This window comes from Lissotriton helveticus, chromosome 4_1, assembly GCF_964261635.1.
Source record: "Lissotriton helveticus chromosome 4_1, aLisHel1.1, whole genome shotgun sequence".
Taxonomy (NCBI): domain Eukaryota; kingdom Metazoa; phylum Chordata; class Amphibia; order Caudata; family Salamandridae; genus Lissotriton; species Lissotriton helveticus.
In genome coordinates, this window is record NC_136063.1 from 782,382,890 (window position 1) to 782,407,924 (window position 25,035).

A 25,035-nucleotide genomic window follows, 5' to 3' on the forward strand; every position below is an offset into this window, starting at 1 on the left:
TGTTTATACACCATGAAATATGCTTATGTTTAATCAAAATAAAGCGAGCTCCTGGTTACATTTTACTACTATATGTAACCTATAAAATTTAAGTTGGCAGGCCGATTTATTTTTATTACTACTTGACCTGATGATGTAGGGTCCTAATGTGTGCACTGAGAGACTATTATAACCATAAAGTGTAGTGTTCCTCACTCCGTTAGATGTATGCGCTCAAACTCCCCGGGACCCACCGTCCCAAAGTCCCTGATCCTCTACACAAACAAAAACACTATACAGAAGGTGCGCAAGATGTAAGATAATGAAAAATATTTCGTGGATACAATTCCACAATCAATGTTCAAAGTTAGTGATTTCCAAGGAAAAAAAGTCCTCCAAGCTGCAGATATTGAATTCTTATTCTTTATTCAGAACGACGCCAGTCAGCTTCCAACTAAGAATATTCTAGATACAATACAATTATCAGCCATAATTGTATTGTATCTAGAATATGTCTATACCACTCATATTTAATGAAAGGCACTAATTTGTGACCAATAAATGTGGCAGATTCTTTATTAATATAACAAAATAGGTGCAACCAACAAGATTAAAAAAAAAAAGTTTTACATGCACATGCAAATCCCTGCTTAGTAGCCAGTTATGTTCTTGTTTCTATAGTCTTAAATCTTCCTGATTGCTTCTCTTGTGCTCTTTGCCACTGTGAGTACACATCCCAATTAATGTGCTTCCCACACATGTTGTTCACGTTTCCAGTGTGTATTCACTCTACCTACGTATTTAACTGATTTTTAGGCATACATGTAATTGTTCTTTATTATTTAGAAATACTCTGCCATCTCTGCCCTATGCATATTGACCTGAGAATTAAACCAGAGACAGAAACAATCGACGTGCTCCTCATCCTTTTTCTCGTGCGGCAAGTGCTCAATCACCTACAAATATCCAGTTAAAAAGAATGAATGATTGACAGAAGAAACATCTTAAGCAAGAGTAGACTAGCACACTTGACCTCTACTATTTGCCGTTACCAGGCTTTCCCACCTATGGGACATGTGCTATGTGTTGCAAAATGTACCCCTTCTAGTGAAGAAAAAACTTAGTATTGATTGATCATTAATATGTTGTATTTTGATTTATTTTTGGTTTATTAAATGTTTTTAATATGTACGCCTCTTCTCAAGTACTTTCGTTTATTGATGTATCTTCATTAATTGTTCAGCTGAATGTATGATTGACCTTTCATTTGTTATTATTTTATTTATTTATTAAACTTATAAAGCGCACAGCTACCCCTAACGGGGGAGGGGGGTCCTGGCGCTAAGGCAGGCGTCAGATGCGGGTACTAATAGTAGGCTAAGAGTTGGAAAATAGCCAGGTCTTCAAGTTGCGTCGGAAAATGGATTCAGATTCAGCTATACGCAAGGACAGTGGCATGCTTTTCCAGGTTTTGGCAGTAATCACTGCGAAGCTCAGCCACCCATTCTGGAGCGGCGAATACAGGGAGTCACCAAGAGGCGGAGATGGTTTGATCTATTGCAATTAGTCAGCAAAATAGTTTTTTACATTATCCCTTGGTTGCACCTATTTTGTTCTAATTTATACCTAAGCTCGCAAGGGGTTATTGGATTTCCCTTTCTTATGTGCAGAATTTTACTAAGGGCCTGATTACGAGTTTGGCAGGGCAGATATTCTGTCCCAAACGGCGGGTATCCCATCTGTCGTATTACAATTTCCATAGGATATAATGGAATTGTAATACGGCGGATGGGATGTTTGTCACGTTTGTGGTGGAGTAACCCTGTCTGCCAAACTTGTCATCAGGCCCTAAGTCTCTTACAGTGTAGCCCAAGAGTACACTTAAAATCAGATGCTTTGTTTAACCCCTCCCATGCTCATTACGAGCTCAGCTCCTCATGAGGCACGGCTGTGCTCTTGACAAGCTGAGCTCGTCATAACCGCCGTGGCGCTCACACGTGGGGATAATTCCCCTGCTGTGCTGAACGTTCCATGAAAACGGGTGTGGTCATGACGAGCTCAGCTCGTCAGGAGCACAGCGCCACCGTGCTGCATGACGAGCCGAGCTCGTCATGAGCACCGGGGCGCAGTGCGTGCCCCCCCCAGCACAGCGGGGGAATTACCCCCGCGGCCAAGGGGTTAAAAAAGATGGTTTACATCATCATTGTTTTTACATTTTTTATTACATTTTTTGGAAAATACAACACATTTAAGCATATGAAAATGCTATCCTTCAGTGTTGAAACTGTGTACACGTTGGTCCATGTTTCATTGGCGACATTGGTTAAGTTAATCTAATAAGAGGCTAAGTCAGAAGCATCTTTTGTAAGCCCCATGTGTGTGTTCCTAAAAACTGATGGTCATTACTGCTGTTAAGGCTTTTACTTTTTTAAATATATTTTCTGTTGGTTATACTTCGAAGCAAGTACCATTATTCAATAATTGCATTAAAGTATAGAGAATTCATTGTGTTCGGCAGTATGTGCGTTGTCCTGCGGAGAAAAGAGATGTCAAACACACTAAAAAAGTTTATGCAATTAATTGAGAGAGATTACCATTTAGGAATCCTGTCTGAGTGGCGCGATTTCCATTTGACAGCAATAGCTCTCTTGGCCATAGTCCTAGCCAGGTACATACATAAAGTGAAAGGTGGTTTTGTCTGCTTTGGGTTTGGGCATAAGGGCCAACTGGGATACCTTTGTTTGGATAGATGTTTGCTTTTTTGTCCCTTTCTAAGACAAGTTCTACCGCCCTGTTACAGAAGATTCTAATCCCAAGAAATAACCATTTCATCTGATGAAAAAGGGGTTTAGTTTGTCTTCCTCTGGGGCAATCACTGGGGATCACAGGGAACACATGTAATTAAACAGTGTGAGGATGTGCGGTATGTGTAGTTAAATTGTTGCTGTAGACTTTGGGCATGTGATGAAGGGTAGCGCCCTTTCGACTTCTGTTAGTTCTTCATCTAAGTCTGTTTCCGAACTTTCCTTGAAAGTGTTAAGATTTCTAACATAGTTTTGTTCTGAGGGCTGTGTACAGGTTAATGATCAAGTGCCACCTCCCTCCCCTCATCAGCAACATTTGTAATGTCTGGTCCTTTTCTGGTTTGTCTCGGGTTTGCTCCCATGTTGCCAAGGCCTGTTTATTATGTTAGATGTGTACTGCTTCAGGGGTAACCCATATTTGTTGCTTATTTCCTCAGAAATCATGATAGACCCTGATATGGAAAGTTGACTCCTTGAGTGATCATAGCTGTATTCCATGTAGACACATTCTCCATTATGGTACAGACCTTAGTGAGATTTTGGGTTAATATTCAGTGCGCTGCTTGGAATCTGCACCACTGCTTTCAAAGGAACTGGCGTTGTGTCCAGCCATTACCCAAACAATTTTCAGCCATAGATACACAATGTAGGGTAGTTGACAAATATCTGTTCTCTGGAGAGCCTTATGGGATTAAAAATTCAACCACCCACCGCAGTTATGCTGCTTAATATTAGGTTAAAACTGTTTCTGTATAGCGAGGCACTATGTATCTGCCCCTGTATTGTCCACAGTGTCCTCAAGCTTTGCATGTTGACTCATAAAGGGCTCTAGAGCTTGGGAGAACCGGAATGGCTAGAAGGTACAGCCCTGCCTAGTTTCCCTTTGTATAGAGACCTCATCAGAGATCACTTTTTCCAGTCTTGATTCTTGCTGTTTAATTCACATGGACTATGCAGATGCACAGCAATATCTCATCACCAAACCCCATCACTCTCAGTACAAGGAGGTGTAGTTCCAATCAAGCGTATCAAATGCTTTCTCCATATTGATGGAGGTTATCGATACTTAAGCATTGCCACAGAGTATTGTATCTATTACCTGGAACCGCTTGTTAAAAGACACGGAATAAAGACGTTTTGATCTGGAGGGACAAGTAATGGATTTTATGGATACTATTTTATAAAATCTTTCCTGCAAATTTGTATTATAGGTTCATTATAGATAGGGGTGGTCAGATGCTCAGACCAAAATGTATCTCCCGAACGTGGGTAACATTGTAATGAGCGCATCCCCCAGATTGTAGAAGGGAGCATGCCTCTAGTGAGTGGGGAATACATTTTGATTAGATGCTGCGCTATTTCATTTGGCAATGTTTTTTGGAAGTTAAGGATCAGGGGTGGACTGCAACAGCCTGGCATTTTCTCTGTGGCTCACCATTCTGCGGGGAGGTTAATTATGGTTTTGGACATTGCTACATCTGTTGGCCTTTAGGTCTGGCATTAGTTGGGGCTCAGTGTCTTTTTCTAATGCATAAAGCAGTTCATAGTAAGAGGTGAGCTCCTTATTTATGTCCACCTGTGACACACCTTTTATGGATTTGTGTTGTATTTCGTGGTGAATCAGCCAGCAGCTGTCTGTGCAGGTAAATGCAGCGAGGCTGTGTGGGTTGGGGAGAGGGGGGGGGGGGGGGGGTCACAGGCGTCGGAATAGGGAAAATTAAATAAATCCTATTTTGTTGTCTGTCAACACCCCACCCCACGGTGCTTTCCTGCACGGACCGCTGCTAGAATCAGCTTTGCTAATAGTCAACTTGGCTTCTGAATATCTTTGAGCTATATATTCCCTATAACTGCGTGAACCTAATCTATTGTGGAGAGCCATGTGTGTTGCCATTCATATATGAGGTCTACATTGTTAGTCTCATGTCTGATGGCTGCCTGTTTGAGAGGTTGTTTCTCAGTTTCAATGTTATCAAGCTGTCTTTATAAGACTGCCTAGATCCCTGGTTTTAATACAAATACGGCATTTGTAGACCTTAAAGTTCTCCCATTCGCTAAATATATACATTGTTAAGGCTTCAAACTGCCTCAAGCCCAAACATCAATAAAAAGTGACCTATGTTTAGAGGGATGCAGGGCAGCTTGGAGCTTTCAGCAAAACGGCCCTAAAAGCATGTGAGTTTAAGTTGGATGATGTACTTGTTGCTTCAGACGACAGTATCGTTGCTGCGCGGGAATTAATACTTTGCTAATGTAGCTGTGTCTTAATATTGGACATGTTGCCAAGGAACTGAATGTTTGTTACAGTGTTGCAATTGATGGGGTCTAACATGTCCTGGTTCTGTGTGTACGTGAGTGTGAGTTTATTACTTACTCTTTCGACTTACATTTTTCATCGTCTCAAGCCCTCATGGGTTTCAAGTACTGCCTACTAAATCATTGTCCTTGTTTCTGTTTAATTTTCACAATACTCCGTTAGCTTTTTGTGGATTACTTTTGACAGTTCTATCAAATCAGATTTTGCGGACTATGTTTTTGACACTTTGCTATGCTGGGTCCGTTGTGATGTCTTTATTTGCTGGTCTGAAGAATGCTGCAGTTGCCATACAGCTTTATTGGCTTCCAGGACTTGTTCTCAAGTAATGTTAACGTGTATCTAGCTTTATCATGGTCTGTTATGTTATGTTAATACATTTATTAAGCGCGCAAATACCCCGGGGTGTCTTGGCGCTGAGCAGTGGATTGAGCCAGTATCTGTAAAGACGAAGTGATTGTTTCTCAAATAGCCAGGTTTTCACGGCCTTCCTAAAGGCAAATAGAGTTGGGGGAGGGGTTCTAATGGAGAGAGGCAGTTCATTCCAGAGTTTGGGGCAACTACCCCTAAAGCCACTACCACCCCATGTTGCCTTGAAGACTCTTGGAGTTTCTAGCAGTTTAGCTCCTTCGGAGCGTAAATGCCTTTTTGGCACGTTCCAGTAGAGTAGGTGCCTCAAACATGGGGCCAGTATTCTGAAGTGCTCTATAGGTGATGTAAAGGGCTTTGGAAATGATATGGTTCCTAACTGGGAGCCAGTGCAGCTTATGCAAATGATTTCGGACTGACAAGTGCCTAGGGATACCTAACAAGAGACGCGCAGCGGCATTTTGGATTATTTGCAATTTATTGAGTTGTTTTCCAGGTAGGCTGATATATAGACTATTACAATAGTCGAGTTTTGCCAGGATCGGAGAAGAAATCACTGTTTTTCTGCTGTCTACGGGGATAAAAGGTAGTATTTTTTTATGGTATTCAGCAAGAAAAAGCTCGATGAGATGACAGCATTTACCTGTGGTTTAAAATTCAATTGTCATTGATGATCACACCAAGGTTCTTTGCCTTGATGACTGGAATAGGTGCCGATCACAGTACGTCTGGCCACCAGTTCTGTGACCAATTAGGCAAAAAGTTGTCAAAAGTGATTACTTCTGTTTTGTCTGAGTTTAATCTCAGACAATGAGAATTCGTCCAAGAACTGACTGCCAACATGCAATCCTTGAAATTTTGCATTGGTGGTGCAGAGTTTTTTGATAAAGATAATACAATTTGTGTATCATCTGCATAGGTTGTCAACGCTAGACTGAAAGATCTTATGAGTTTCGGCAATTCTGATACATAAATGTTAAATAATGTAGGGCTCAAGGATGAGCCCTGGGGAACTCCGCACAGGAGCACAATGGGCGGAGGCTCGTAGCTTCCCAAGGCTACTGATTGTATTCTGCCTGACAAAAAATATGTGTTTTGTCAGAAACTCCAATGAAATTAGACGATTTAGCAGAAGATCATGGTCAACAGTGTCAAATGCTGCCAACAGGTCGAGCAGAATCAGGCAGCAGATCCCCCTGAGTCCAAAGTTGCTCAGATTTCGTCTGTGGCTTTGATTAGAGCTGATTCCGTGCTGTGTTCTGTTCGGAAGCCGAACTGTGTTTCATCTAGATAATTATGTTTTAGTAAATAGTCTGTCAGCTGTTCGTTCATGACTTTCTCTACTAATTTCGCTGGTAGAGGAAGATGAGAAATTGGCCTAGATTATTGGGTTGTGTCGGGTCAAGGTTGGATTTTTTCAATAAAGTCACTATGGATGCCTTTTTCCATATAGTGGGGAATACACCATGCGAGAACATCGCTTTAAGTACGTTGGTAAGGCAGGGAGCCAAAATCTCGAGGGCTTGCTTGAAGATGTTAGGGGAAGAGGGTCATGGGGGAGCCTGATTTAGCCTGTTGAATAAGAGTGGTGATCTTTTTATTCGTGACTTGTTCAAATTTAGAAAAGCTAAAAGCATCGGAAGAGCCAACACTAGTGAGGGTGTGATTGTAAGGGGAAGTGAAGTGTTGGTGTTGAAAATGTCGTAAATTTGCTTCACTTTCTTTAAAAAGTGTTGTACTAGAGAGTCACAGAATTTTTGTGATGGTTCAATGGAATTTGTTTCTAGGGGACCTTATAGTTTTGAAACCACTTGTAAGAGTTCTCTTTGCCAAATTAATTTGTTTAGTGAAATAGGCGTTTTTTCTGAATTAATTAGGTATTTATATTCAGTCAAAGGGGTTTTATAGGTGGCAAGGTCCTGCTCATTGTAGTCTTTTCTCCAGCGCCTTTCCTGTTGCCTACATTCTTGTTTTTTTGCCCTGAGAGTTTCTGAAAACCTTAGGGTAGTAGGTGAATTTCTTTTGTCTGTGTTTTTTTTCAAAGGGGCTAACTTGTCGGCCACTTGTGAAAGCCGATTATTGAATTGTCAAGAGGCAATTTCCGCATCTTCTGAGAGTTCAAATTAGGTTTTGGATAATTGTACACTCAGCTTATTACCGTCAACTTCTTTCCAGCTACGGTAGGTCCTGGTTAAATGTTTAGAACAATTCCCTTCAGGAGTAGAAGTGTTGAGTAGCTCAAACATGATAGCTGAGTGATCTGTCCAAATCAGAGGCAGGATCTCCTTCACAGAAATGGAGTCATTATTGGAAAAAATACCATCGAGGGTGTACCCTGCTCGGTGTGTGGGGCCTGTGACTTTTTGATTTAGGCCTTTGATTGTTATAAGTTTGGTTAAGGTGTCAGTATTCGTGTCCAAGTGATCTTCCAAATGAAAATTAAAGTCACCTAGAATATGCGTTGATTTCTCAATCGCACATGCCTCAAGCAGTGATTTAAATGTGTTTAGAAAACTTGCTTTACTTCCTGGTGGTCGGTGAAGTAGTATCCCTTGGAGCGATTGGCAATTTTTATATTGAAGGAGAAAGCTTTGCAATCAGGACTGGGTATAGGCTCACAGGTAGCTTTTAAGTTGTCCCGATAGACCATTGCAATTCCTCCCACTTTTTTCTCTGTTCTGTCAAACCTAAATACCTTGAAGCCTTGCTTGACAGCATGGTAGAAATCAGGACCTGCCGTCTTGTCACCCCAGGTTTCAGTAATAAAAAGTACGTCAAGATGTTTGGCCTCAGTCAGCTCGGCGATCTCTAGCCTAGTCTTGGGCAGAGATCGGGTGTTGATTAGAGCACAGCGAGTAATTCCTAGAGCATTTGATATTAAAGGTGCGTTAGAGGGAAAAGACACCTTTGACGCTGGGTTTGGCTGGAGTATGAAGCCACAGTCCGGGCAATTACCAGAGGATTTGACGGGTAGTTTGCAGAGGTCTAAGCCTATCCAATTTATTAGCTTGTCATTCAGCCTGTGTAGTTCTTCACCAGAGTAACAGTAGTTTGCCCATTGGCCCCTGTCAAGGTGAGCAGCATCCCTGGTGCAGACGGCCTTGCCATTGGCGCGCCCGCTACGCGCTCAATTTCCCATAAGCCCTTTATGCTCCCCCCCCCCCACCACCCGGAAGTAGAGATTAGGGCTGGACCATCAACCACCACCGCAAGATGGCGACCGTCACAGTCTGATCCCCGGGCAAGATGAACTATTCTCTCAGCTCAAACAGATCACTGGGTGGACCAAAGACTGCAGTCAAAGCGAGGTAAGTGTTTAAAAAGATACAGCAATTCAATTTCTAGCAGCAATTATAATTCAAAAGTAACGTAGTTAAAACAGATATGAGGCACAACTAATTTGAGGTTTGCGGTACTAGGAAATAGCTAGTTCAAGCAGCGTCTTACATGTCTGGCGTCTGCTGCGCGCTCCCGCCAACAATCCACCGCAAGGTGGCCCCAGGGCAAGATGAACCACTCTCTCTGCTCAGAGCACCGCGGCGGACCAGAGAGTGCAGTCAAAGCGAGGGAAGTGCTAAAGTGCAATATGGAAGGCTAAAACAAAGGTTTAAAAAGATACAGCGATTCAATTTCTAGCGAAAATTATAATGCAAAAGTAGCGAAGTTAAAACCGATATGAGGCTAATTTGAGGTTTGCGTTATAAGAAAATAGCTTAGTTCAAGCAGCGTCTTACATGGCTGGAGTCCGTCTGTGGGCCTCTGTTTTCTGCATCTCAATCTTTTTCTGTCACAGAATACTTTCAATCTGGCTTAGAAAAATCGAGTGTATTTTAGCCCCTCGCATGCAACTTCTGTAATGAGGCTCTGTGTTGCTGGATTGCCAGAGTGTATCCAGTAATAATCAGATCCTTTTGTCTTCGACTTTGTATTCTATCTCACCGGTTGCAGAATTACATTGCTATCTTTATAATAGAGTAGCTTAATGGGTTTGGCGGTAGGCGGCATACTGATATTTAGTGTACCCTTCAGTCAAGATGAAAGGTGAAATTCCTTGTGGGCCTACAGGGCTGGACATCCTTTTCTCAAGGACTGCCTTCATGTCTGTACCTTTTGGTCCCTCTAGCATTCTAACCACTTAAGTTTTGCTGTGTCTGGCTCTTCCTTCAGCAGCTTCCGCTCCACTGTCTTCCAAAGATTGTTTTTCTCTTTGTGTGGCCTTGAAGCTGCTTTTGCATTTGGGTCATTTGAGGGTGAAGTTTTCGGAGTGTGGTTTTTGTGGGGTCACTCTGTTGGCCTGTTTGTGCTGATCTTCTTCCATCCCTGTAGTGTGGGTTTCTTTTCAACTTTGCTTAAGGGTGATGGATGTGCCATGTTCTGTTTCGTGCATACCATGGTGGTTGTGGTTTGAGGTCACTAGAAATGCAGGTTGTGCAGCTTAACAAGTCACTCGATGCTTCTAAATAGTTGCACCAGCAGAGTGTGTCCATTGTGCAGTCTGCCCACTATCAGCTCCCCAGGGTCAGAGCATTGTCCAGGGGAACCGAAGCATGAACAGCCATTCAGAATACTATTGTTTTCATGCAAGGAACACCCCTTCTTGTGGTTCTCTGCTGTAGCATGATAATGACTGTTGTGTGGGATCATGTTCTCGAGCAGACACTAATAAATCGAAAAGATAAACTTCTTGCCTATAGATAGGTTATGATTCCGATAATGTGTTGTAAGTATCTGATAGAGACTTCAGCCGCAGATTCCTTAACTTAGAATTATCCCCAGTGTCAGACTGCATCCTAAATATTTTCTTGAGCAGTACCCCTGCATGCAGGTAGGTGGTGTAATTTGGCTCCACGCGGCAACAGCATCCGCACCGGAATTGACGTTCATGGTGCCTATATAGATGCCACACCAGCACGCTGATGTCAGTTATAGTTCTTTTCATTCAGTGCCATTAAGCGCAGATCCGGGAAAAGCTACCTCTTAGGCAGTTTTTGATGACATTATTTCAACGTTTTGTCAGTTTTTTTTAGGCTTTTTCCTCCTGGTGTAGCGGGAATGTCATCTAGAAAGCCGGTTTTAAGCCCTGTGGTGCCTGTCACCGCCAGATGTCATGACAGACCCGCACCTTGTTTGCTTCTGGTGCCTCGAGTGCAACCAAGACCCAAAGGCCTTCTTCGAACAGCGTGTCATGCACCGGAAGGCCTTGATGGAGCTATCACTCAAGCTCCTGGCGGCTCGACGTGCGGCCCCACGACGATCCAGATCGCGAGCGAGAGAAAGGTCTAAAGACTGGTCGCAGACTCAGAGATCCTCGTCTCACTCTATCGGCAGGCCATTAGAGTAAGTCCTGCCAGAAGAAGTCGAAGCATGCTTCAACTTCACCTCAGCCATCGAAGCGTCACTCGAGGTCTGGCTCCACAGTTGAGCCAGCACCTGGGCTGACTCCGTGCCTCCACAAATTTCCAGGAGCCAGAGCGACCCAGCTAGAAATTTTTTATGAGACTATGCAACTCATATTTGGGCAGCCTGTTCCCTCTGGTGTTCCTTCGGGCCCGGCAGGTTTGGGAGGGGGCCCTACTGGATCCATGCTACCAGGGGCTCTCCCGCCGGTCAGGCCCACGGATCCACAGATGGAACCAGATTGGTGCCAGTCGTGCCATCTGAACCTTATGACTCTCTGGACCGGAAGCAAGCATCCTGGGACCGGTTTCAGGGTATGTCCCCCTTCAGCCAGGCTAGCTTGACTGGGGGAGAATGTTTGCATTGTCGGTATTCAGGGAGGACCTGGCCTGGCAGTTCGATCTGGACTATTCCCATGGGGCACAGGGTCAAGGCTGATTTGCATATGGCTGGGTCCAAACTGGGGTGGCGGAGTGGGCAAAAGAACGATGGATTTAACCCAGGTCTTTTGACTGGGGGAGAATGTTTGCATTGTCAGCATTCCGTCCATCATTTGTTTGCTGTAGCACTTTTCGCCCTAAGTGGGATGTTGTTGGCCAGACGTAGGTCCCTTGCTCACCGTGCCACTGGATTCAAGCTAGCCTGGCTGAAGAAGGGTGAAATACCCTGAAACCGGTCCCATGATGCTTGTTTCCAGTCCAGGGAGGACCTGGCCCTGGCAATTCGGTCTGGACTGTTCCCATGGGGCACAGGGTCAAGACTGATTTGCATATGGCTGGGTCCCAACTGGGGTGGCGTAGTGGGAAAATGAACAATGGATTTAACCCAGATCTTTTGACTGGGGGAAAATGTTTGCATTGTCAGCATTCTGTCCATCATTTGTTTGCTGTAACACTCTCCCTTTTAATGAGGCACTTACTGATGTCCTGCTTGGGACTTGGTCCAAGCCCAGCACATGGGCTCCTGTGAACAGGATAATTGCCCGCCACCACTGCACTGTACTGCACCTGGGGAGCCAAACTTCCTCACCCAACACTCCACCTTAAAGGGCTTGGTGGTCCAAGCCTCCACCTCCCACGTAAGTCCAAGCGCATTCCCAACCACACCGCCAAGTCAAGAATCCAAGAGGCTAGTTAACTTTGGCAAGAAGATGTTTTCTTCCACAAGCTTTGCACTTAGGTCCGTGACCACCATGTGCCTTTTGTGTGGCTATTCCCATGCGCTGTATGATGCAGTTGCGCAGGACCTGCCAACGCTCTTGAAGGAGGCCTGGTCCGTCCTCTCACAGGCTGTTGCCGACAGGAAGGATGCAGCGATTGGATGTGGTCTATATACGACCGACTAACTGGGCATAGCGTTTCCATCAACAGTGGCTTTCCAACCCTACGCCTGATTGAGGATGACTGACTTTTTTGGGGCTGTCTAAGTATCGCTGGAGTGATTTAAGGACAACAGGGCTGCAGACAGATCCTTAGGCCTTTCCACGGCACCTTCGCCACCCCTACTTTGCCATCGCTCCTTTTGTGGTCATGGAAGGGACTTTCAGCTGCGTCTGTACCCTCCCAGGCACCACGGTACTCAAGCTTCACAGCCTCTGCATTACTGAAGATGCAGTACCTACCGCCCGTGGGTTGAGAAGACAGTGGTAGGGTCAGATCTCTGTATTGGGGTGAATGTATGACATTGTTCTGCATTCTGTTCATCAATTGATCTTTGTGTCCCCTCGTGTGGGCGGGTATGCCCAGACGTGGGTCCCATGCTCTCCATGCCACTGGAGTCAAGCGAGCCTGGCTGAGAAGGAGTGATAGCACGAAATAGGTCCTAGGATGTTTGTTTCCGATCCAGGGAGCACATAGCCTGGCAGTTTGAGTTGGACTGTTCCCATAGGCAGCAGGGTCAAGACCGAATTGCATAAGGCTGGGGTCAAACTGGAATGGCATGGGAAGCAAAAAAACGATGGATTTAGGCCCAGATTCTCTGTACTTGGGTGAATGTATGATCTGAAAGAAACAGGTTAGTATTAGATTCCTTACCTTAGAATAACCCCAGGCGTCAGTCTGGATCCGGAAACTTTTGCGTAGCAGTACCCCTGCGCGTCGGTAGGCGTCGTCTGCAGGCGTCCCCTGCGGCTCCGCGTCAGTCGTCGGCGTCGTGCGCCGTGATGACGTCGCTGGAGTATATAGACGCCGCCTCCGCGCGCTGACGTCAGTTCTTCTTTTTTCCGCGCCAGTTAGCGCAGATCCGAAGAGCAGTACTCCGGTCTTTTGACCAAAGTTTTTGACTTACTATCTACTCCTAAGGTGCCGGTAGGATGCCCGGGTTTAAGAATTGTGACGGGTGTGACCGCACGATGTCGGTCACGGACCACCACCGACTCTGCCTCCGGTGCCTGGGCCCGGACCACGACGTGGACTCCTGCGTCGATTGCCGGGCCTTGACGAGTAAGGCTAGACGGGAGCGGTCCCGCAAGCTGCTCGAGCTCCGGGTGTCGGCCCCGCGTCGAGAGCGGTCCCGGTCCGGCCGGAGGTCGAGGGAGCGGTCGCGAGAGCGGTCGTGGAGCCGCCACGAGCGCTCCGGAAGTCGTCACCATTCCTCTGGTTCCTCAGGTAAGAAACACAAGAAGTCGGGGCGTCGTCATCGTACCCCCGACTCCCCCCCACGCTCGCGCGATGCGGCCGGGGGTTCGGGTGGCCCCACCCCCGTGGATCCGCGTGGGTCGCCGGCGCGGCCTGCTCCATACGGTCCCTGGGCAAGGCGCGTCGCGCGAGGAGATAGAGGAGTTCCTCATGGCCATGAGGGCACTGTCTCCTCCGACGGGGCCTACGGCGCCTGCGGGCCCGGTGGTCCCGTCCGGGGGCCCGAGCGGTTCGGGTGCTCCTGCCCCGATGCCGTCGGGTGCTCCGGCCCCGACGCCGCCGGCGGCTCCGGCCCCGGCGCCGCTGGGCCCTTCAGGGTCGACGCCGGCTGGTCCACCGGCCTCTCCGGCGCCGATTCCATCGGGGCAACCCATGGTGCCGCCTCCGCGCGGCGTCGGGGCGCTGGCTCCGGGCGGCGCCACCCCCATTCCCTCTCCGGACGCGGAGTCGGGCCGGCGTCGTCCGACGCCGAGTCCGACGCCGATGGGGCCTGTGAACCCCGAGGAGCCGGTCTACATTGTTGACTCCGAATATGGGGAGGATGTAGAATACGGAGAGGGTTGGGAGGGGTCTGAGGACCCTCTGTCACGCGAGTGTCAGTACGACGTGGACTGGACAGGTGATTTGGGTGATGCCAGTGGTCTGGACGACTCTCCTAACCCTGGTTTTGTCTCGCCTCCTACTGTGGCCTCGGAGGCTGGGGCTGCTTATTCAGTGGTGTTGATGAGGGCTGCCAAGGCCTTACACCTTGAGCTCCCCGTCGCGGTCGTGAGGCCTAACATCCTCACCGAGGTCTTCAAACCGCAGGCATGCCCGCAGGAGCCTCTGCTGCCGTTCAACGAAGCCTTGACAGACGTTCTTTTGGGCACGTGGTCCAGGCCCGCTTCAGGTTCGCCTGTTGACAGGAACGTGGCTAGACGCCACCGTCTGTGTCCGGACGACCCCAAGTTCCTGTCCACCCATCCCACCCCTGAGAGTCTGGTGATCCAGGCCTCGACTTCCCAGACCGCATTCCCGTCGGCCCCGCCCGACCGGGAATCTAAGAGGTACGACCAGTATGGGAAGAAGGTCTTCTCGTCCCTGAGTTTGGGACTGCGGTCTTGCAACACCGCATGCCTCTTGGGCTGCTACACCCACTCTCTGTGGGATACGGTCGCGGAGTTGCTGCCTGAATGCCCGCAGGAGGTACGGGTAAAGCTCGGCAAGGCTATGATTGAAGGCCGAGATGCAGCAAGATACTCCATCAGGTGTGGTCTTGATACGACCGACTCGCTGGGCAGAGCGATGTCCACGACGGTGGCGATTCGTCGCCACGCCTGGCTGAGATCCGCCAATTTTTCGGCAGATGTCCAAAATACTTTGATGGACATGCCGTTCGATGGCAGTCGCCTGTTTGGCGACAAGGCGGACCACGCGCTGGAGCGCTTTAAGGACTCCAGGGTCACGGCCAAGTCCTTCGGTCTTTCGACCCAGCGCCAGCAAACGGGTTCGTTTCGCTCCTTTCGTGGCCAAGGAAGGGGCGGTCCCACACGTGCTGCCAGCCACGCACCGCAGACTACTTCTCAACGCGGTGGCGGCCGTGGATTCCGCCGTGGAGGCGGTCGGGGACAACGGCGAGGTCAGACCACACCTCCCCCCGCAGCATCAGCCTCCAAATCCTCCTAGTCCGTGCTTTCGGGCCCATGTGACGCCAGTGGGTGGCAGGGTTCGCCATCACCACTCCCGCTGGCGCACTATCACATCGGACAGGTGGGTGCTGCAGCTCGTCCGAAGGGGCTACTCCCTCCCCTTCGAGACCACTCCTCCAGCCATGCCACCGCAGAACCACCGTGTGTCGGGGACCACTTGACACTTCTGCAGGAGGAAGTTACGGCCCTCTTGGCCAAGGGGGCCATCGAGCGCGTTCCTGGGCCAGAAGTAGGGTGTGGTTGCTATTCCCACTACTTTCTGGTACCCAAGAAGGACAAGGGGGGCCTGCGTCCTATCTTGGATCTACGGAACGTCAACGGCTTCCTCCGGAAGGAGAAGTTCAAGATGTTGACTTTGGCTCAGGTCTTGGCTGCTCTAGACCCGCAAGACTGGATGGTGGCGTTGGACTTGCAGGATGCGTATTTTCACATCCCCGTCCTGCCGGCCCACCGGCGTTACCTGCGGTTCACGGTAGGCCACGAGCACTTTCAGTTTATCGTGCTCCCATTCGGCCTTACCAGCGCCCCACGGGTGTTCACGAAAGTGATGGCGGTGGTCGCAGCTCATCTGCGCCGGTTAGGGGTTTCAGTCTTCCCCTACCTCGACGACTGGTTGTTGAAGGCGGGCTCGCCCCAGACAGTCGTCCACCACCTTCAGATGACGGCAGACCTCCTGCACGAGCTGGGGTTTTTCATCAATGTGCCGAAATCACACCTGTGTCCCCCTCAAAAGCTCCTTTTCATCGGAGCGGTTCTCGACTCGGCGCAGTTTCGGATTTATCCTCCGGAACGGCGGGTCCGGGATATACAGGCTTTGATTCCCATCTTTCAGCCGTTATCCCGGGTTTCGGTCAGGTTGACGCTGCGGCTGCTGGGGCTGATGGCTTCCTGCATCCTTCTGGTGCATCACGCCCGGTGGCGGATGCGGGCTCTGCAGTGGGACCTGAAGTTTCAGTGGGCCCAGCATCAAGGCAACCTATCCGACCATGTCCTGATCTCGGAGGGCACTGCGAGACAGTTGCAGTGGTGGCTTACGGACCGCGATTGGGTCAGAGGCAGATCCCTCTCCCTTCCCCAACCGGAGCACGTAGTTGTGACGGACGCGTCCCTCCAGGGCTGGGTAGGCCACTTGGGAGAGGCGGAGATCAGAGGCATCTGGTCTCCGGCGGAGTCCCGGCTCCATATCAACATGTTGGAGCTGCGGGCGATTCGCCTAGCACTGAAGGCATTCCTCCCCTTTGTCAACGGGAGTGTAGTCACGGACAACACCACCGCCATGTGGTACTGCAACAAGCAGGGCGGAGTGGGGTCGTGGACCCTTTGCCAGGAGGCTCTGCGTCTCTGGCAATGGCTGGAACGTCAGGGCGTGACTCTGACGGTTCAACACCTGGCAGGTTCTCTGAACGCCAGGGCGGACGAACTCAGCCGTCGGTGCTCGGTGGATCACGAATGGCGTCTGAACTCGGACGTGGCGAAAGGCCTCTTTCTGCAATGGGGAGAGCCTTGGTTAGATCTATTCGCCACAGAAGAGAACGCGCAATGTCATCAGTTCTGCGCGTTGGAGTTTCCAAGACGGCACTCGCACGGCGACGCCTTTCGGCGCGAGTGGAGCTGCGGTCTGTTGTACGCCTTTCCGCCTATACCACTTCTGCCCAGAGTGCTGAAGAAGATCAGGCGCGACCGGGCCCAAGTTATCCTTGTGGCTCCGGACTGGGCTCGAAGGTACTGGTATCCCGAGCTACTCAGCATGTCAGTCGGTCCCTCGATCCGCCTGCCCCTTCGGGAGGACCTTCTGTCGCAGCAGCAGGGGACGGTCCTCCACCCGAACCTGTCCAGTCTCCACCTCCATGCGTGGATATTGAGCGGCGACAGTTGAGGCCATTTGACTTGCCTCCTGAGGTTTGTGATGTGATTCTGGCAGCCAGGCGTCCCTCCACAAAGTCGGTATACGCCTGCCGGTGGAACAGATTTGTGGCATGGTGCACAGCAAAGGCTGTGGACCCTCTCTCTGCGACTCTTTCCGAGGTTCTCCTCTTTCTTCTCTCTCTTGCCCAGCAGGGCTCTGCTCTGGGCACTATCAAGGGCTACCTTTCTGCCCTTTCGGCCTTTCTAAGGCTGCCTGATCAACCTTCTTTGTTCAAGTCCCCTATTGTAACTAGATTCTTGAAGGGCATCACGCACATGTATCCACCTGTTCCGTTCGTGATGCCTCAGTGGGACTTGAACCTGGTTCTGACCTTCTTGATGTGCGCTCCCTTTGAGCCACTTCATTCCTGTCCTCTCCGTCTCCTGACTTTAAAGACGGCCTTCCTGGTTGCCATCACCTCTGCCAGGAGAGTGAGTGAGCTCCAGGCTCTTTCTGTCAAACCTCCTTTCCTGTCCATTCATCCAGACAAGGTGGTTCTACGAACTAGACCTTCTTTCCTGCCCAAAGTAGTCTCTGCTTTTCACATCGGGCAGTCCATCACCCTCCCCTCCTTCTTCCCGTCTCCGCATCCTTCAAAGGATGAAGAGCGGCTCCATCGTCTGGACCCAAAACGTGCGCTTTCATTTTATATGGATCGCACACGCCAGTTCCGGGTGGATGACCAATTGTTTGTTGGCTACGTGGGTGCGAAGAAGGGACGGGCGGTACATAAACGGACCATCTCTCGGTGGGTCGTTCTGTGCATCAAAGCGTGCTACTCTTTGGCTCGGAAGGAGCCTCCTGTTGGGCTGAGAGCCCATTCCACTCGGGCCACGGCGGCTACTACTGCCCTGGGCCGGGGAGTCCCTTTGCAGGACATTTGCCAGGCGGCTACGTGGGCCTCGCTGCACACCTTTGCGAGGCACTACTGCCTGGACAGTCAAGTCCGGAGGGATGGCTTCTTTGGCCGTTCGGTCCTCCAGGACTTTCTGGTGTAGGATTGTATTGGTTCGCAGACCCACCACCGGGGTTGGTATTGCTGGGGTATCTATTCTAAGGTAAGGAATCTAATACTAACCTGTTTCTTTCAGATGAACAAGTTACTTACCTTCGGTAACGATATATCTGTAAGAAACAGTAGTTAGTATTAGATTCCTTACCGCCCCGCCCATCCTCCCCGTTCTGCGAACTGATACCTAGGGTTAAGGACATCCCTTTCAGGGCCCTAGTTTCAAATGGCACCAGTGTTGGTTCTCACACGGCTCTGCGTGTTCTGGCGCAGAAAAGCTGTGTACAAAGAACTGACGTCAGCGCGCGGAGGCGGCGTCTATATACTCCAGCGACGTCATCACGGCGCACGACGCCGACGACGGACGCGGAGCCGCAGGGGACGCCTGCAGACGACGCCTACCGACGCGCAGGGGTACTGCTACGCAAAAGTTTCCGGATCCAGACTGACGCCTGGGGTTATTCTAAGGTAAGGAATCTAATACTAACTACTGTTTCTTACAGATATATCGTTACCGAAGGTAAGTAACTTGTTCATATTGTTCTGCATTCTGTCCATTAAGTGCTCTTTTTGCATGTGTCACCCCGACTGGGATGGGTATGACCACACGTGAATCCCCTGCCTCCATGACGCTTGAGTCAAGCTAGCCTGACTGATGAGGGGTGATAGCCCGAAACCGGTCCTAGGATGCTTGTTTACAGTCCAGTAAGGACCTGGCCTGGCAGTTCAGGCTGGATTGTTCCCATTAGAGGTGCAGGTTCATGACTTATTTGCATATGGCTGGGTCTAAACTGGAATGGCATGGGGGGCAGAAAAACATGGATTTAGGCCCAGATCTCTGTACTGGGGTGAATGTATGACATTGTTCTGCATTCTGTTCATCAGTTATTTTTGCATCTGTTGCCATCCAGGGCACCCAGTGGGTGGCAGGATTCGCCATCACCTGCCCCACTGGAAGGTTCATAACACTGGACAGGTTGGTTTTGCAGATTGTCTGAAGGGGGTACTCCCTCCACTTCAAGTCTACCCCTCCCTCCATGCCACCTAGTTGCGTCAGGCTGACGGAGGACCACCTATCCTTTCTCCACCAGGAAGTGACGGCTCTCTTGGCCAAGGAAGCCATAAGGAGAGTGCTGATGCTAAAAGTAGGTTGTTCTATTCCAGCTACCTTTTGGTGCCCCAGAAGGATGCCTGTCCCCTACTTGAGCTCTCTCAATTTATACCTCAAGGAGAGGTTCAGGTTATGTCAGCCCTGTACCCAGAAGACTGGATGGTATCGTTTGAAATGCAGGACCTGTATTTTCACATTTCTGTCCTGCCCAACCACAGACGTTACCTGCCATTCACAGTAGGTCAGGAGCACTTTCAGTTTGCTGTGCTCCCGTTTGACCTTACCAGCACCCCTCTGGGGTTAACCAAGGTGATGGTGGTGGTTGCAGCTCATCTGCAGAGATCAGGGGTGCCAGTCCAGGAAGACATGGCTTTGGCAGTTCGGGCTGGACTGTTCCCATGAGGCACAGGGTCAGACTGATTTGCATATGGCCAAGTCTGAAAAGGGGTGGCGGAGTGAGCTAAAGAATGGTGATGGATTAAACCCAGATCATTTGACTGGGGGTGAGTGTTTGATTTGCTCAAGCACCCCATCCATCATCCCCTTTTGTATCTCTTTGTTTGCCTTAAGTTGGCAGGGTATGCTCAGACGTGAGTCCCTTGCTCACTTTGCCACTGGATTCAAGCTAGCCTGGCTGATGACGGCTGCAATGCCAGAAACCGGTCCCAGGATGCTTGTTTCCGGTCCAGGGAATACATGGCTTTGGCAGTTTGGGCTGAACTGTTCCCATGAGGCACAGGGTCAGACTGATTTGCATATGGCCATGTCTGAACTGGAGTGGCGGAGTGAGCTAAAGAATGGTGATGGATTAAACCCAGATCATTTGACTGGGGGTGAGTGTTTGATTTGCTCAAGCGCCCCATCCATCATCCCCTTTTGTATCTCTTTGTTTGCCTTAAGTTGGCAGGGTATGCTCAGACGTGAGTCCCTTGCTCACTTTGCCACTGGATTCAAGCTAGCCTGGCTGATGACTGCTGCAATGCCAGAAAAGGGTCCCAGGATGCTTGTTTCCGGTCCAGGTAAGACATGGCGTTGGCAGTTTGGGCTGGACTGTTCCCATGAGGCCCAAGGTCAGACTGATTTGCATATGGCCATGTCTGAACTGGGGTGGCGGAGTGAGCTAAAGAATAGTGATGGATTAAACCCAGATCATTTGACTGGGGGTGAGTGTTTGATTTGCTCAAGCGCTCCGTCCATCATACCCTTTTGTATCGCTACATACACATATGCACATATATATGCTACACACACAGATCTAGTCTAGGTATATTTAGGCAATTTACTTAGGGTGCGCATTTTAGGAATATGCAAGTGCTACTGTTTTTATCTGAACAGCTTATGATCATCTGATAAGCACTATGATAGAAATGTATGTACTATATACTGTATTGGTACTTGCAATCTCTTTTGTATGCTTCTGTTTCCTAATTGTCGCAGCAAATATGTTTTACACAAGACTGACGCTGGACCAATAAATACTTATTGAAAAGTCCTAATCGCCATCCTGTGTATTTTCTGAGAATAAGCAAAGCACGAGTGACTGAGCCAAAAGTAGTGTACTTTTTTCCACGATCAATGAGGAATCAGGGTTGTCTTGTTTAGTGGTTGCCAGAAACTATCTACACCACTGTAGAATACAGGGGGTGGTAGTGGCACTGTGGAGCTAGCTGGTCTAATGGCTGAAATATCCTTTGTGGGTGCCAGGAAGTGGTTTGGACACCAAGGCCTCAGTTTAGGTCATCTAAAACGTGCAGGTCCTGGGGATTCCTAGGAAATACACGACAATAGTCGGGCCTGCAGTGGAACTTGAAGTTCCAATTGGCGCAGCACCAGAGGACACTCTCCAGTATGGTCCAGATTTCGGACGGAACTGCAAGGGGTCTGCAGAAGTGGTTAACAAACCACGATTAGGTCCAATGGCAGACCCCTCTCCCGTCCAGATCTGACAGTAGTGACAGATGCGTCACTCCTTTGATGGGACGGCCAACTGGGAGAGGTGGAGATCAGAGGCCTCGGGTCTCTGGTGAAATCAGGACTTCTCATCAACCTGTTGGAGCTCTGGGCTATCTGATTGGCCTAAAACGATTCAGAAAAGGGGGTGGTGATGAACAGAGTGTCTGAATTAAGCAGACCACTCTTACCCAGTCCAAAGATCAGGGCTTGATCCATCACCGTTATTTATCTCACTGCCCCATCCCAGCTCAGAACCTGGCTATATGCAAATTAGTCTGTACCTGGCCCAGTGCATCATGGGAACAGGGCAGACCAAACTACCAAGCCAATTCTTCACCAGAAAGGATACAAGCTACCGGGGACCGGTTTCTGGCATTTCAGCCTCTTCGGCCCGGCTTGCTTGAATCCTGATGGAGCAGTGAGAAAGGGACTCATGTCTGAGTATACCCTGCCACACCTATAGTGGCCAAAAACGATTCAGAAAAGGGGGTGGTGATGAACAGAGTGTCTGAATTAAGCAGACCACTCTTACCCAGTCCAAAGATCAGGGCTTGATCCATCACCGTTATTTATCTCACTGCCCCATCCCAGCTCAGAACCTGGCTATATGCAAATTAGTCTGTACCTGGCCCAGTGCATCATGGGAACAGGGCAGACCAAACTACCAAGCCAATTCTTCACCAGAAAGGATACAAGCTACCGGGGACCGGTTTCTGGCATTTCAGCCTCTTCGGCCCGGCTTGCTTGAATCCTGATGGAGCAGTGAGAAAGGGACTCATGTCTGAGTATACCCTGCCACACCTATAGTGGCCAAAAACGATTCAGAAAAGGGGGTGGTGATGAACAGAGTGTCTGAATTAAGCAGACCACTCTTACCCAGTCCAAAGATCAGGGCTTGATCCATCACCGTTATTTATCTCACTGCCCCATCCCAGCTCAGAACCTGGCTATATGCAAATTAGTCTGTACCTGGCCCAGTGCATCATGGGAACAGGGCAGACCAAACTACCAAGCCAATTCTTCACCAGAAAGGATACAAGCTACCGGGGACCGGTTTCTGGCATTTCAGCCTCTTCGGCCCGGCTTGCTTGAATCCTGATGGAGCAGTGAGAAAGGGACTCATGTCTGAGTATACCCTGCCACACCTATAGTGGCCAAAAACGATTCAGAAAAGGGGGTGGTGATGAACAGAGTGTCTGAATTAAGCAGACCACTCTTACCCAGTCCAAAGATCAGGGCTTGATCCATCACCGTTATTTATCTCACTGCCCCATCCCAGCTCAGAACCTGGCTATATGCAAGTTAGTCTGTACCTGGCCCAGTGCATCATGGGAACAGGGCAGACCAAACTACCAAGCCAATTCTTCACCAGAAAGGATACAAGCTACCGGGGACCGGTTTCTGGCATTTCAGCCTCTTCGGCCCGGCTTGCTTGAATCCTGATGGAGCAGTGAGAAAGGGACTCATGTCTGAGTATACCCTGCCACACCTATAGTGGCCAAAAACGATTCAGAAAAGGGGGTGGTGATGAACAGAGTGTCTGAATTAAGCAGACCACTCTTACCCAGTCCAAAGATCAGGGCTTGATCCATCACCGTTATTTATCTCACTGCCCCATCCCAGCTCAGAACCTGGCTATATGCAAATTAGTCTGTACCTGGCCCAGTGCATCATGGGAACAGGGCAGACCAAACTACCAAGCCAATTCTTCACCAGAAAGGATACAAGCTACCGGGGACCGGTTTCTGGCATTTCAGCCTCTTCGGCCCGGCTTGCTTGAATCCTGATGGAGCAGTGAGAAAGGGACTCATGTCTGAGTATACCCTGCCACACCTATAGTGGCCAAAAACGATTCAGAAAAGGGGGTGGTGATGAACAGAGTGTCTGAATTAAGCAGACCACTCTTACCCAGTCCAAAGATCAGGGCTTGATCCATCACCGTTATTTATCTCACTGCCCCATCCCAGCTCAGAACCTGGCTATATGCAAATTAGTCTGTACCTGGCCCAGTGCATCATGGGAACAGGGCAGACCAAACTACCAAGCCAATTCTTCACCAGAAAGGATACAAGCTACCGGGGACCGGTTTCTGGCATTTCAGCCTCTTCGGCCCGGCTTGCTTGAATCCTGATGGAGCAGTGAGAAAGGGACTCATGTCTGAGTATACCCTGCCACACCTATAGTGGCCAAAAACGATTCAGAAAAGGGGGTGGTGATGAACAGAGTGTCTGAATTAAGCAGACCACTCTTACCCAGTCCAAAGATCAGGGCTTGATCCATCACCGTTATTTATCTCACTGCCCCATCCCAGCTCAGAACCTGGCTATATGCAAATTAGTCTGTACCTGGCCCAGTGCATCATGGGAACAGGGCAGACCAAACTACCAAGCCAATTCTTCACCAGAAAGGATACAAGCTACCGGGGACCGGTTTCTGGCATTTCAGCCTCTTCGGCCCGGCTTGCTTGAATCCTGATGGAGCAGTGAGAAAGGGACTCATGTCTGAGTATACCCTGCCACACCTATAGTGGCCAAAAACGATTCAGAAAAGGGGGTGGTGATGAACAGAGTGTCTGAATTAAGCAGACCACTCTTACCCAGTCCAAAGATCAGGGCTTGATCCATCACCGTTATTTATCTCACTGCCCCATCCCAGCTCAGAACCTGGCTATATGCAAATTAGTCTGTACCTGGCCCAGTGCATCATGGGAACAGGGCAGACCAAACTACCAAGCCAATTCTTCACCAGAAAGGATACAAGCTACCGGGGACCGGTTTCTGGCATTTCAGCCTCTTCGGCCCGGCTTGCTTGAATCCTGATGGAGCAGTGAGAAAGGGACTCATGTCTGAGTATACCCTGCCACACCTATAGTGGCCAAAAACGATTCAGAAAAGGGGGTGGTGATGAACAGAGTGTCTGAATTAAGCAGACCACTCTTACCCAGTCCAAAGATCAGGGCTTGATCCATCACCGTTATTTATCTCACTGCCCCATCCCAGCTCAGAACCTGGCTATATGCAAATTAGTCTGTACCTGGCCCAGTGCATCATGGGAACAGGGCAGACCAAACTACCAAGCCAATTCTTCACCAGAAAGGATACAAGCTACCGGGGACCGGTTTCTGGCATTTCAGCCTCTTCGGCCCGGCTTGCTTGAATCCTGATGGAGCAGTGAGAAAGGGACTCATGTCTGAGTATACCCTGCCACACCTATAGTGGCCAAAAACGATTCAGAAAAGGGGGTGGTGATGAACAGAGTGTCTGAATTAAGCAGACCACTCTTACCCAGTCCAAAGATCAGGGCTTGATCCATCACCGTTATTTATCTCACTGCCCCATCCCAGCTCAGAACCTGGCTATATGCAAATTAGTCTGTACCTGGCCCAGTGCATCATGGGAACAGGGCAGACCAAACTACCAAGCCAATTCTTCACCAGAAAGGATACAAGCTACCGGGGACCGGTTTCTGGCATTTCAGCCTCTTCGGCCCGGCTTGCTTGAATCCTGATGGAGCAGTGAGAAAGGGACTCATGTCTGAGTATACCCTGCCACACCTATAGTGGCCAAAAACGATTCAGAAAAGGGGGTGGTGATGAACAGAGTGTCTGAATTAAGCAGACCACTCTTACCCAGTCCAAAGATCAGGGCTTGATCCATCACCGTTATTTATCTCACTGCCCCATCCCAGCTCAGAACCTGGCTATATGCAAATTAGTCTGTACCTGGCCCAGTGCATCATGGGAACAGGGCAGACCAAACTACCAAGCCAATTCTTCACCAGAAAGGATACAAGCTACCGGGGACCGGTTTCTGGCATTTCAGCCTCTTCGGCCCGGCTTGCTTGAATCCTGATGGAGCAGTGAGAAAGGG

The 25,035-nt window shown here is 49.3% G+C and overlaps 1 protein-coding gene across 3 annotated transcripts in view; it reads left to right on the forward strand.

Annotated features, from left to right (window-relative positions):
- The window catches only part of OSBPL1A (oxysterol binding protein like 1A), a 1,891,697-nt gene that overhangs the window by 1,474,095 nt on the left and 392,567 nt on the right, over window positions 1-25,035 (forward strand). The window lies entirely within an intron of this gene.